Source organism: Bos indicus, chromosome 15 (genome assembly GCF_029378745.1).
Source record: "Bos indicus isolate NIAB-ARS_2022 breed Sahiwal x Tharparkar chromosome 15, NIAB-ARS_B.indTharparkar_mat_pri_1.0, whole genome shotgun sequence".
NCBI lineage: Eukaryota > Metazoa > Chordata > Mammalia > Artiodactyla > Bovidae > Bos > Bos indicus.
In genome coordinates this window covers 40,440,293-40,452,776 of record NC_091774.1, presented here as the reverse complement: position 1 = coordinate 40,452,776, position 12,484 = coordinate 40,440,293, and positions in this window count along the sequence as shown.

Below are 12,484 nucleotides of genomic sequence, written 5' to 3'. Positions count from 1 at the left end.
GTTCAGAGCAAAGTCAAGTTTCATTTATTAGAATTTCCTGGAATTCTTTTTTCAAATATTTTCCATCTGTGATTGGTTCTTTATACAGGTACGGAATCTACAGATATGGAGGACTGACTGTAATATTTTCATGGTGGCATAATATTCCACTCTATAAGTTTAATGTGTCTAATTTAATCATTCATTTATTATTAGACACTGAAGTAAATTTCCATTATTTTGGTATTAACAATACTGGAATAAACATCAAAAATCTGTGTTCGTATAGCTGATTATTTCCTGAAAGGAGGTTGTTATAAAGAAATTCATGCAGTGTGAGACAGATATGTATATAAAGAGCTGTCTCGAAATCTGTCTAACTTGTTAAGGGTCCTTATACAAACCAGCAAACTCCTTTTCATAAATTTTGTTAATGTATACTCCTGCCCATCTCACCCTCATCTTTCACTATAGCTAGTATTATCATTTAAAAAAACGTGTTGCTAATCTACATGACAAAAATGACCTTGTGCTACCAACACTGCTTTTGAAAAGCATCCTCATCAAGAACTCTAACTGAAACTGGGGTTGCATCAAGATATGATTACACAAGTAAGGGTGTCTCAGAGCCTCTGGCATCGTCCCAGATTCCCACTGGGACCTGAATGTCACCTGCTATGATCTTACGTTGGACAATAGCACAAACAAAGGCAGCTGTTAGGGTCGTCAGGACCACAGAAGCTGGGATCCTACTGCGCAAAGCTTTGGCCACAGCAGATGCCAGATTTCTGGGGCACCTCTGATTACACATATTCTGGTCATAATCCCACAATCCCACACATGCTTGTCAGACTTTGTGTGCTCAGATGGGGTGTGGAAAATGTGGACACAAATCTCCTTACACATGCATCTTCTTGGTTCCCACTCCCCAAGCCTTGAAACAGCAGGGCAAGCCATTTAGGACAATTAGAACACCCCCATGAATGGAGGGTGTTTAGAGCCCAGGGCCTCAGCTTGCCCCTCAAGCTAGCTAAGGGGCAAAAAGCTCCTGAAAGGCGCCCAGGGCAGTGAATTTCCTGTTTATGGAGGTTTAGAATTCTCCAGGGCAGAGGAGGCTCTTTGAGGAAGCCTCACACCAAGAGTCCAGGTGGTATTACTTAGACTGCAGGCGTCCCTTCCTGTCCAATCCCAGTCTGTCCCACTGAGTACTCCGGATCCTGCTTTCTTCTCTGACATGTCTGCCCGATCCTGCCCTGAACATTCTCCCAGGCTTACCGCCAGCCCCTGGCTTGCTGGCCCTGCTTTCAGCCTGTGACAGCATCCAGTTTCCCTGCCTGCTTTTCTCACTTGGAACCAACGGATCGCAGGCCTTCCCCAGGACCTTGTGATATTAACAGAAGTAGGAAACTATCTGCCTGCTTCCCACACCTCAGGTTAGTTTGGGCACTTTGGGCCAAGGCACACCAGAGACCCTTAGCAAAGGCTCTGCTTTCCTGAGAAAGTGGCTATGCGTCAGTCCCTTCCGCTTCCCATACGTGTAGTGACTTCATGGTCCAAACAAACCCAATCAAGACATCTAATAAAGCAGAGCTATCTCTCATTGTACTACTTCAGAAATTCTCTTAAAGGTAGGGAATTATTAAACAAGTAGTTTTTACATAGGGGAAGATCACTTACAAATAGGATATAAGGTAAAAGTTCTCAAAATATTCATCTCCATCTTTTTTTCTTTCTGGGAACTTCCTGACCTCTTTCATCATAAGTAAAATCATCTATGTGGCTCTAAGAAGCAAACGTTTTGAGGGGATGGGTTTGTGTTGTTGTTCAGTCACTAAGTAGTGTCCAGTTCTTTGTGACCGCATGGACTGCAGCACACCAGGCTTCTCTGTCCTTCACTGTCTCCCAGAGTTTGCTCAAACTTATGTCCATAGAGTCAGTGATGCCATCGAACCATCTCATCCTCTGTCATACCCTTCTCCTCCTGTCTCCAGTCTTTCCCAGCATCAGGGTCTTTTCCAGTGAGTTGGCTCTTAGCATCAGGTGGTCAAAGCTTCAGCATCAGTCCTTCCAATGAATAGTCAGGACTGATTTCCTTTAGGATTGACTGGTTTGATCTGCTTGCAGTCCAAGGGACTCTGAAGAGACTTCTCCAACACCACAGTTTGAAAGCATCAGTTCTTTAGCACTCAGCTTTCTTAGCAAGTCTCACATCTGTTTCCCAGCGCATATAAAAGTTATGCTTACACTATTACTGTAATCTATTGGGTGCAACAGCCTTATGTCTAAAAAACAATGTACACATCTTAATTGAAAAACACTTTATTGTTAGAAAATGTTAACCATTGTCTGACAACGCGGGGTTGCCACAAACCTTCAATTTGTTTTTTAAAAAAATGCAATATTTGCAAAGTGCAATAAAACAGAGGTCTGCCTATACTCATATGACCAAACACTAAGTGAACAATAAGCTACTCTGTCCCAGAGACAATGCCTAAGAAGCCAATCTTAAAAATCAAATCACACTCATCACTGGCAATCTGGAAGAACGTGTGACGCACAAGCCTGCAGCGTCTCAGAACGATTAGAGAAGGAACCTCCAGTTACCAGTCGCTGGCTGAATGTGGTGCAAACATGTAACTATCTTGAGTTGTGATAGCAGATGGCAAAACACAACAGTAAAAGGTAGCAGATCTAACTGGCTAAGGGGGCTTAAGCACAACCTTTGACCAATTAGTGACTTATGCTGACCATGGAGTGACTCTTAGGTATCCAGGCTAAAGGATAAAAACAAAGGGAGAAAACCTGAATAGGTACATTAGAGACTTCATAACACAGGAGAAATAGACTTTGGACAATAAGTTCATCCAAGCTGTTAAAGGAATAAGCAACCAATCAAGCAAAGAAAAAAAGAACAAAAACTTCGTGGGAATGAGGTAATAAGTATTCAAGTTGCCACAATATAACATTTAAAATGTCAAATTTTCAACAACAACAAAAACTATTTCGGAATTCTGAAACCTGACTGGATACTTAGAATAACAAGAAGAGTGCTTGTTTCAGTAGACATGTCCTTTAAAACATAGGAGAGTATAGTGAACAACTTTATGCTAATAAAATTTAAATGAAATTTAATATATAGCAAACTATATTCCCAAGATTAAGTCCAAAAGAAATAGAAAACCTACAGGGTTATTGTTACCATCTTTCTAAATTCTATATATATGTGTTAGTATACTGTATTGGTGTTTTTCTTTCTGGCATACTTCACTCTGTATAATAGGTTCTAGTTTCATGCATCTCATTAGAACTGATTCAAATGTATTCTTGACACTGATGTATAGATCAGTCTTATGGACTCTGTGGGAGAGGGAGGGGGTGGGGAGATTTGGGAGAATGGCATTGAAACATGTATAATATCATGTATGAAACGAGTTGCCAGTCCAGGTTTGATGCCCGATACTGGATGCTTGGGGCTGGTGCACTTGGACGACCCAGAGGGAGGGTATGGGGAGGGAGGAGGGAGGAGGGTTCAGGATGGGGAACACAGGTATACCTGTGGCGGATTCATTTCGATATTTGGCAAAACTAATACAGTATTGTAAAGTTTAAAAATAAAATAAAAAAAAAAGAAATAGAAAACCTAAATAGACTGAAGGTTATTTAAGAAATTGAATTAATAGTCAAATATCTCTTCCAAAGCACCATGTGTTATGAGTGAAGTTAAACAAACTTTTGAAAAGGAAGATAATCTTCTTTTATATAAACTTTCAAAAGAAGAGAAAAAGATGATAAGACATTCAATTTCTTTTATGATTCTAATAAGACACTGAAACTAGACAAGGATGATATAGGAAAAGAAAATTATGGACACATCTCTTCAAGAAATCTAGAATCAAGAATCCTAAAAATCATTGGCAAAGTGAATATAGATGTTTATTAAAAAATAAGTTTCTTAATTTGGATTTATTCAAGAATGCATGATTTCACATTAAAATATCAATCAATTAATTTACAGCATTAATAGATTTTATAAGCCATGTTATTAGCTTCCAGTTTAATTTGTGCTAAAAAACTCTACTAAGAAAATCTCAACTTCGTTGTAACAAATATATTAAACAACACTTTTTTAATATTTATAAATTTTTATTATTTTAATTATACACTCAACATAAAATTTACCATCTTAACCATTTTTAAAGTGTACAGTCCTATAGTGTAAAACACGTTTATATTCTTGTGCAATCTACTTCCAGAATCTTTTTCATCTCACAAAACTGAAAATCAGGCCTTACCTGGTGGCTCAGTGGTAAAGGAATCTGCCTGCCAACTCAGGAGACACGGTTTAATCCCTGGTCCGGGAAGATCCCATATACCGCAAACAATTAAGCCTGTGCTCTAGAGCTGGTGAGCAGAAATTACCAGCTTATATGCTTGACTAGTGAATCCCACGTGCCCTAGAGTCTGCGCTCCACAACAAGGAGGCGACTGCAATGAGAAGCCTTGGTACCACAACTAGAAAGGAACCACCACTCTCCACAGCTAGAGCAAAAGCCAACGCAGCAGCCAAGACCCAGCACGGCCATAAGCAAATAAATCAATTAAATAATTTTTTAAAAAACAGAAAATCTATATCCATTAAACAACATCTCCACTCCACACTCCTTCCTCCCCCAGCCCCTGCAACCACCATTCCCCCTTCTGTCTCTATGAATTTGACTACTCTAAGGACGTCACACAAGTGAAATCATACGTATTTGCCTTTTTGTGATTGGTGTATTTCACTTAGCATAACATCATTGAGGTTTATCTATGTTGTACACATACCAGAATTTCCTTCCTTTTTAAAGCTGAGTAATCGGAAGAAGCACAAGCTGGAATCAAGATTGCTGGGAGAAATATCAATAACCTCAGATATGCAGATGACACCACCCTTATGGCAGAAAGTGAAGAGGAACTCAAAAGCCTCTTGATGAAAGTGAAAGAGGAGAGTGGAAAAGTTGGCTTAAAGCTAAACAGTCAGAAAACGAAGATCATGGCATCTGGTGCCATCACTTCATGGGAAATAGATGGGGAAACAGTAGAAACAGTGTCAGACTTTATTTTGGGGGGCTCCAAAATTACTGCAGATGGTGATTGCAGCCATGAAATTAAAACACGCTTACTCCTTGGAAGGAAAGTTATGACTAACCTAGATAGCATATTGAAAAGCAGAGATATTACTTTGCCAATAAAGGTCCATTTGTCAAGGCTATGGTTTTTCCTGTGGTCATGTATGGATGTGAGAATTGGACTGTGAAGAAAGCTGAGCACCGAAGAATTGATGCTTTTGAACTGTGGTGTTGGAGAAGACTCTTGAGAGTCCCTTGGACTACAAGGAGATCCAACCAGTCCATCCTAAAGGAGAGGAGTCCTGGGTGTTCATTGGAAGGACTGATGCTTAAGCTGAAACTCCAATACTTTGGCCACCTCATGCGAAGAGTTGATGCATTGGAAAAGACCCTGATGCTGGGAGGGATTGGGGGCAGGAGGAGAAGGGGACGACAGAGGATGAGATGGCTGGATGGCATCTCCGACTCAATGGACATGTTTCAGTGAACTCTGGGAGTTGGTGATGGACAGGGAGGCCTGGCGTGCTGTGATTCATGGGGTCGCAAAGAGTTGGACACGACTGAGCGACTGAACTGAACTGAATATTCCATTGTATCCACATAACACATTTTGCTTTTCCATTCATCTGTTGATCGACACTTGGGTTGCTTCAACTTTTTGGCTACTACAAATAACACAGCTATGAATCTGTGTGTACTAATGTCTCTTTGAGACCTTGCTTTTCATTCTTTTGAGTGTATAAGTGAAATTGCTGGATGATATGGTAATTCTGTGTTCAATTACTAAACTAACCACCATAGTGTTTCCCTTATTGGCTATATAATTCTACTTTCCTATCAACAGAGCACAGGTGTTCCAATTTCTCTACATCTTCAACTTCTTACTTTCTGCTTCTTTAACTGGAGCCAACCTAATGACTATGAGATAGTATCTCACTGTGGTTTTTAACTGCATTTCCTACTGATTAGTCATGTTGAGCATATCTTCATGTGTTTGTTAGTCATCAAAAAGTCATTGGAGAAATGTCTACTCAAGCCTTTTGTCCATTTTCAATCAGGTTGTTTTGTGTTATTGTTGAGTTTTAGGAGGTCTTTAAATATTCTAGATATTAACCTGCTATCAAATACATGGTTTGCAAATGTTTTTCCAATTAGGTTTCTTTTTCACTGTTCATTGTATCCTTTGATGCACAATTTTCCGTTTTTATGTAGTCCATTTAACTACTTTAACTTTTGTACCTGCACTTTGGTGTCATATTGAATAATACTTTTAAAATGTGGTATCAGTTAGGCAATATCAGTGGTGTAGATGGTGGGGTCTCCTATCTGGAAGCTACTACAGACAACAGAAGAAAATTGAAAGTAAATTAGTTATTAAACAAGCATTTTAATTAACTGTAACTAACATTTAAAAAAAATTTCAACAGATAATCAGCAAATATTTTTAAAAAGTCAAATGGAGGCCTTCCCTGGTAATGTAGTGGTTAAGAATGGGCCTGCCAACACAGAGGACACAGGTTCAATCCCTGGCCCAGCAAGATTCCACATATTGCAGAGCAACTAAACCTGTGTGCTACCATTACTAGCCAGCGCTCTAGAGCCCACAAGCCACAACTACAGAAGCCCATGCACCCTAGAGCCCGTTCTCCACACCAGGAGAAGCCAGCTCAATGAGAAGCCCAGCCCACAGAAAAGAGTAGCCCCTAATCACGGAAACTAGAGAAAAACTGCGCAGCAACAGAGAACCAGATAAATAAATAAATCTTAAAAAAAAAAAGTCAAATGGAACTTCTAGAAATGAAAAATAAATTATAACCAAATTTAAGAATTCAAGAGACAGGCTTAGGAGCAGTTTACAACAGAGCAAAAAAGAGGATTAATAAACTGGAGGTGAAAAATACAGGTTGAAAATCAGAGTGGTAAAAAATAAAACACTGTAAAAGAAGTATAGGATACAGTGTGAAAATTTAACACATATATAACCGGAATTCCAGAAGGAAATGAGATGAAATATCAACAGATGAATATTTGAAGATACACTAAACTCCAAATTTCCAAACTTAAAGATACATATCAAATCACAAATTCAAGGGAATTTCCCAATTCATTTTATGAATCAGCAAAATTATAATAAAACCTGAATAGGACATTATAAGATAGGAACATTATAGATCACTGTCTTTCATGAAACTAAATAATAATTCTATGTAAAATAATAGCAAACTGAATATGTGCATGCATGCTAAGTCGCTTCAGTCATGACTGACTTTGCAACCCCATGGACTGTAACTCCCTAGGCTCCTCTGTCCATGGGATTCTCCAGGCAAGAATACTGGAGTGGGTTGAATACAGGGATACTTAAAAGGGATAATGTGACCAACTGGGCTTGTTTCAGGAATGCAAGTGTATTAGTTATCTGTTGCTGCATAATTACCTCAGTATTTAAGAGTTGAAACAAAAAAATACCTACTGTCTCAAGTTAGTATGGATCAGGAGTTTGAGAGTTGCTGAACTGGCTCTCAGGATCTCTCATGAAGTTGAAGTCAAGATATCAGCAGAGGTTATAGTCATTTAACGGTTTGATGGAGACCAGATAATCTGCTCTGAAGATGGCTTACTTACATGGTTGTTGGCAGGAGGCCTCTGTTCCTTGCCATGTGGGAAAGGACACAAAAAGCAGCATATTTTATGATTTCATTTATATAGAATTTCTAGAAATAACAAAATTACCCAGACAGAAAGCATTTCAGAGGTTGCTTAGAGTCTGGAATAAGAACTCCAATGAACTGCAAGGGGGGAGAAGGAAACATTTGGGGCAATAGTTTGTTACAGTGGTGGCACAACAGTGTATATTTCCTAAAACTCATCAAGCTATGCATTTAAAATTTATGATTTTAAGATATGTAAATCACACTTATTTGTTAAAACATCAACCAATATAATTCACCACATTAATAAAACTGTTGTTAGTTGTAGGTCAGTCCCTAAGAATGTACGACTTTTTGTAACTCCATGGACTGCAACATGCCAGCCTTCCCCGCCTTCACCATCTCCTGGAGTTTTCTCAACTCATGTCCATTGAGTCAGTGATGCTATCCAATCATCTCATCCTCTGTTGCCCAATTCTTCTCCTGCCCTCAATCCTTCACAGCATCAGGGTCTTTTCAAATGAGTTGAATCTTCGCATCAGGTGGCCAAAGAATTGGAGCTTCAGCTTCAGCATCAGTTCTTCCAATGAATATTCAGGGTTGATTTCCTTTAGGATTGACTGGTTTGATCTCCTTGCAGTCCAAGGGACTCTCAAGAGTCTTCTCCAACACCACAGTTCAAAAGCATCAATTCTTTGGCAGTCTGTCTTCTTTATGGTCCAACTCTCACATCCATATATGACTACTGAAAAAACCATGGCTTTGACTATACAGACCTTTGCAGCAAAGTGATGTCTCTGCTTTTTAATATGCTGTCTAGGTTTGTCATAGCTTTTCTTCCAAGGAGCCAAACGTCTTTTAATTTTGTGGCTGCAGTCACCATCACAGTGATTTTGGAGCCCAAGAAAATGAAATCTATCCCTGCTTCTACTTTTTCTCCATCTATTTACTATGATGTGATGGGAATGGATGCCATCTTAGTTTTTTGAGTGTTAAGTTTTAAGCCAGCCTTTTCACTCTCCTCTTTCACCCTCATCAAGAGGTTCTTTAGTTACTATTCACTTTCTGCCGTTAGAATGGTATCATCTGTATATTTGAGGTTGCTGGTATTTCTCCTGACAATCTTGATTCCAGCTTGTGAGTCATCCAGGCCAGCATTTTGCATGATATACTCTGCATTTAAGTTGAATAAGCAGGGTGACAATATACATCCTTGATGTATTCTTTTCCCAATTTTGAACCAACGCATTGTCCATGTCTGGTTCTAACTATTGCTTCTTGACCTGCATACCGGTTTTTCAGGAGACAGGTAAGGTAATCTGCTATTCCCATCTCTTTATGAATTTTCCACAGTTTGTTGTGATCCACACATTAGGCTTTAGCCTAGTCAATGAAGTAGAAGTAGTTGCTTTTTGGAATTCCCTTGCTTTTTCCATTATCCAACAGATGTTGGCAATTCAATCTCTGGTTCCTCTCCCTTTTCTAAATCCAGCTTATACATCTGGAAGTTCTTAGTTAGCCTATGTTAGCCTTCACCCTGTTTCATTTTGTATTCCAAGGCCAAACTTACCTGTTACTCCAGGTATCTCTTGACTTCCTACTTTTGCATTCCAATCCCCTTGATGAAAAGGACATTTTTTTTTTTTTTTAGTGTTAGTTCTAGAAGCTCTTGTAGGTCTTCATAAAACTCTTCCAACTTCAGCTTCTCCAGCAGAATTATATAAGTTTCTCAATAAATACTAAAAAGGATTTGATAAAATTTAACACCTATAAATAATAGAATCCCAGAGCAGGTTAGGAATAGAAAAGAACCTCTGTAATTTGATAACAAGGGTATTACAAAAAAAAAACAAAGGAAGGAGAAAGAAAAACTAAATTTAAAAAAGACTAACACCAAATGTTGTTGAGGATACAGAACATTTGGAACTCATACATTACTAGTGGTAATGGAAAACAGCACTACCAGTATCATACACTGTTTTGAAGTTTCTTTTAAAGTTAAACATAGACTTAATCCATAACCCAACAGTTCCTGTCCTAGGTATTATCCGACCAGAAACTAAAGTTTGGGTTCACAAAAGGACTCGTATGGAAATGTTTATAGTAGCTGTATTTATAATATTTTCAAATAGAAACAGCTTAAATGTTCATCAAATAGACAAATAAACTAAAATTTATGGTATTTATGGTAGAGTGAAAATATTTTTCTGAGCAAATATGCCAAACACAAAAGAATACATGCTCTACAATTCCATATAAGTGAAATTTTAGAACAGAAAAAAGTAAAACCATGACAGAAATCAGAACAATGGTTGCCGATATGCTGTATGTAGTGACTGAAGGAAGGCAAGACAAAATTTGGAATGTGGATATAAAAATATTTAAGGCTTGATTATGGTACTAAATATATGAATATATTAAAATTCATCTAATTATATACATGTGCATTTTTTTCTATGTAAATTTTACTTTGAATTAAAATACTTTAAAAATCTTTAAATATTTACTGCATTCTCAGTCTTAATTCGGAGAAGGCAATGGCACCCCACTCCAGTACTCTTGCCTGGAAAATCCCATGAATGGAGGGCCTGGTGGGCTGTAGTCCATGGGGTCGCTAAGAGTCGGACACGGCTGAGCAACTTCACTTTCACTTTTCACTTTCATGCATTGGAGAAGGAAATGGCAACCCACTCCAGTGTTCTTGCCTGGAGAATCCCAGGAACGGGGGAGCCTCGTGAGCTATGGGGTCGCACAGAGTCAGACATAAAGTGACTTAGCAGCAGCAATCTTAATTAAAAGTAAACTATTTTATTTATTCTTTATTGGTCATTTCTAAAAATTGGCTTCTGCATTTATGTAGCATGTCATAATAATTCATATGGGACTAAAGGATATTTTTTTTAAATGGTTATGAATTTTGAACATGGGAGGAAGAAAACCCCAGAAAAATCTATGATTGAAATAATACTGAAGGTGAAATATTAAATGTTTTCTCATTGATCTCAGAACTAAAGCAAGTATGTCCATTATCACTTTTATTCAGTTTTATACTGGAGAGCCTAACTACTATAATAAATCAAGTAAAACAAATAAAAGTAAACAGTAGAAATCAAGAAGAAAAAGCTAAAATTGGCCTTATTCATGGAAATATGATTGAGTACATAGGAAATAAAAAAGAATCTATAGGAAAAACTATTGGAATTATTAAGCAAATTTAGCAAGTTGCTGGATATGAAATAAAAAATGTTAAAAAAAAATTTTTACATACCAATAATAAACATTAAAAAATTAAAGAACACCATTTTCAAACAAAAACACCAAATATAAAGAAATAAATAAAATAAAAGATATTTAAGATCTCTACATTGACAATGATAACACTGCTGAAAAGAATTTAAAACATATGTAAATTGATTCAATATTCAAAAACCTATCAATATAGCCACCATATCAAGAGGCCAAAGAAGAAAAAACAGACAATGATATCAACTGATGCAAACAAGCATTTGACAAAATCTATTTCCTATTTGTGATAAAAACACCAAGCAAACTAGGAATAAAGGGGACATTTCTCATCTCGAATAAAGAGCATCTATATAAAAAACTGTCCAATAATATCATATTTAATGTTGAAAGACTGAATACTTTCTCCCTAAATTGAAGAACAAGACAAGGATACTCACTCCTTGCTTTGCGCCCCAGCATGCAGGATCTTAATTCTGTGACCAGGGATCAAATCTGTGCCTCCTACGGTTTTAACCACTCCCAGGGATGCTCATTCCTACCACTCTTGTCCAACATAGTGCTAAAAGGCCTAGCCAGCACAATATGGCAATAAAAGAAAATAAAAGGTACATAATTTGGAAAGGAGGAAATAACACTGTCCCTATCTCTAGATGACATAATTACCTACATAGAAAATCCCAAGGAATCTAAAACAGTAACATAAAAACAACCTCCTAAATTAATAAGTGAACCCAGTATCAAGGACACAGGGAACAAGAACAACACACAGAAATCAACTGTATTTCTAGATGCTAGAAAGGAAGAAGTGGAAAATGAAATTTAAAACAGAGTACCAATTACAATCACTCAGAAGGAAAATATAATAAATTGAAGCTTAAATATTCCCTATTCTTGAAACACAACATTGAGTAAGCAAGAATGCAAGCTCAGGGCATGGGACAGATATTTGCAGTGTACATCTCTGTCAAAGGAATCTTATACAGAATATATAATATGTTCCAGCAATTCACTAAATAAAAGGTGATTTTCACAAAAACTGAGCTAAAATTTAAACAAGCACATCACAAAAGAGGATGGGCAAATCACTAATAAATGGATGAAAAGCTGTACAGTATTATCAACAATCTGGGAGACACAAATTAAAACCATCATCAACACTACTACACCCTTATCCTAAAAGAGAATATCAAGTGTTGATGCTAATGTGAAGCAAGTGGAATGCTCATCCAATTTTTAGGAAGTTTAAATTGGTATAGACACTATGTTTCAAAGTGTCTCTTAAACCTGAATAAACTTATACTCTATGACCGAGAAATTCAATCCCTGAGTATGTTCCCAATGTAAATAATTGCTTATATCAATCAAAAACACATGCAAAAATATTCAAAATAAGACTATTCACAATATACCCAAACTGGAAAGCATGCTAATATATACCAACAGTAAAACAGATCAATACATTTTGTTTTTTTCATAAAACGGCAATCTACATAGCAATGAGAA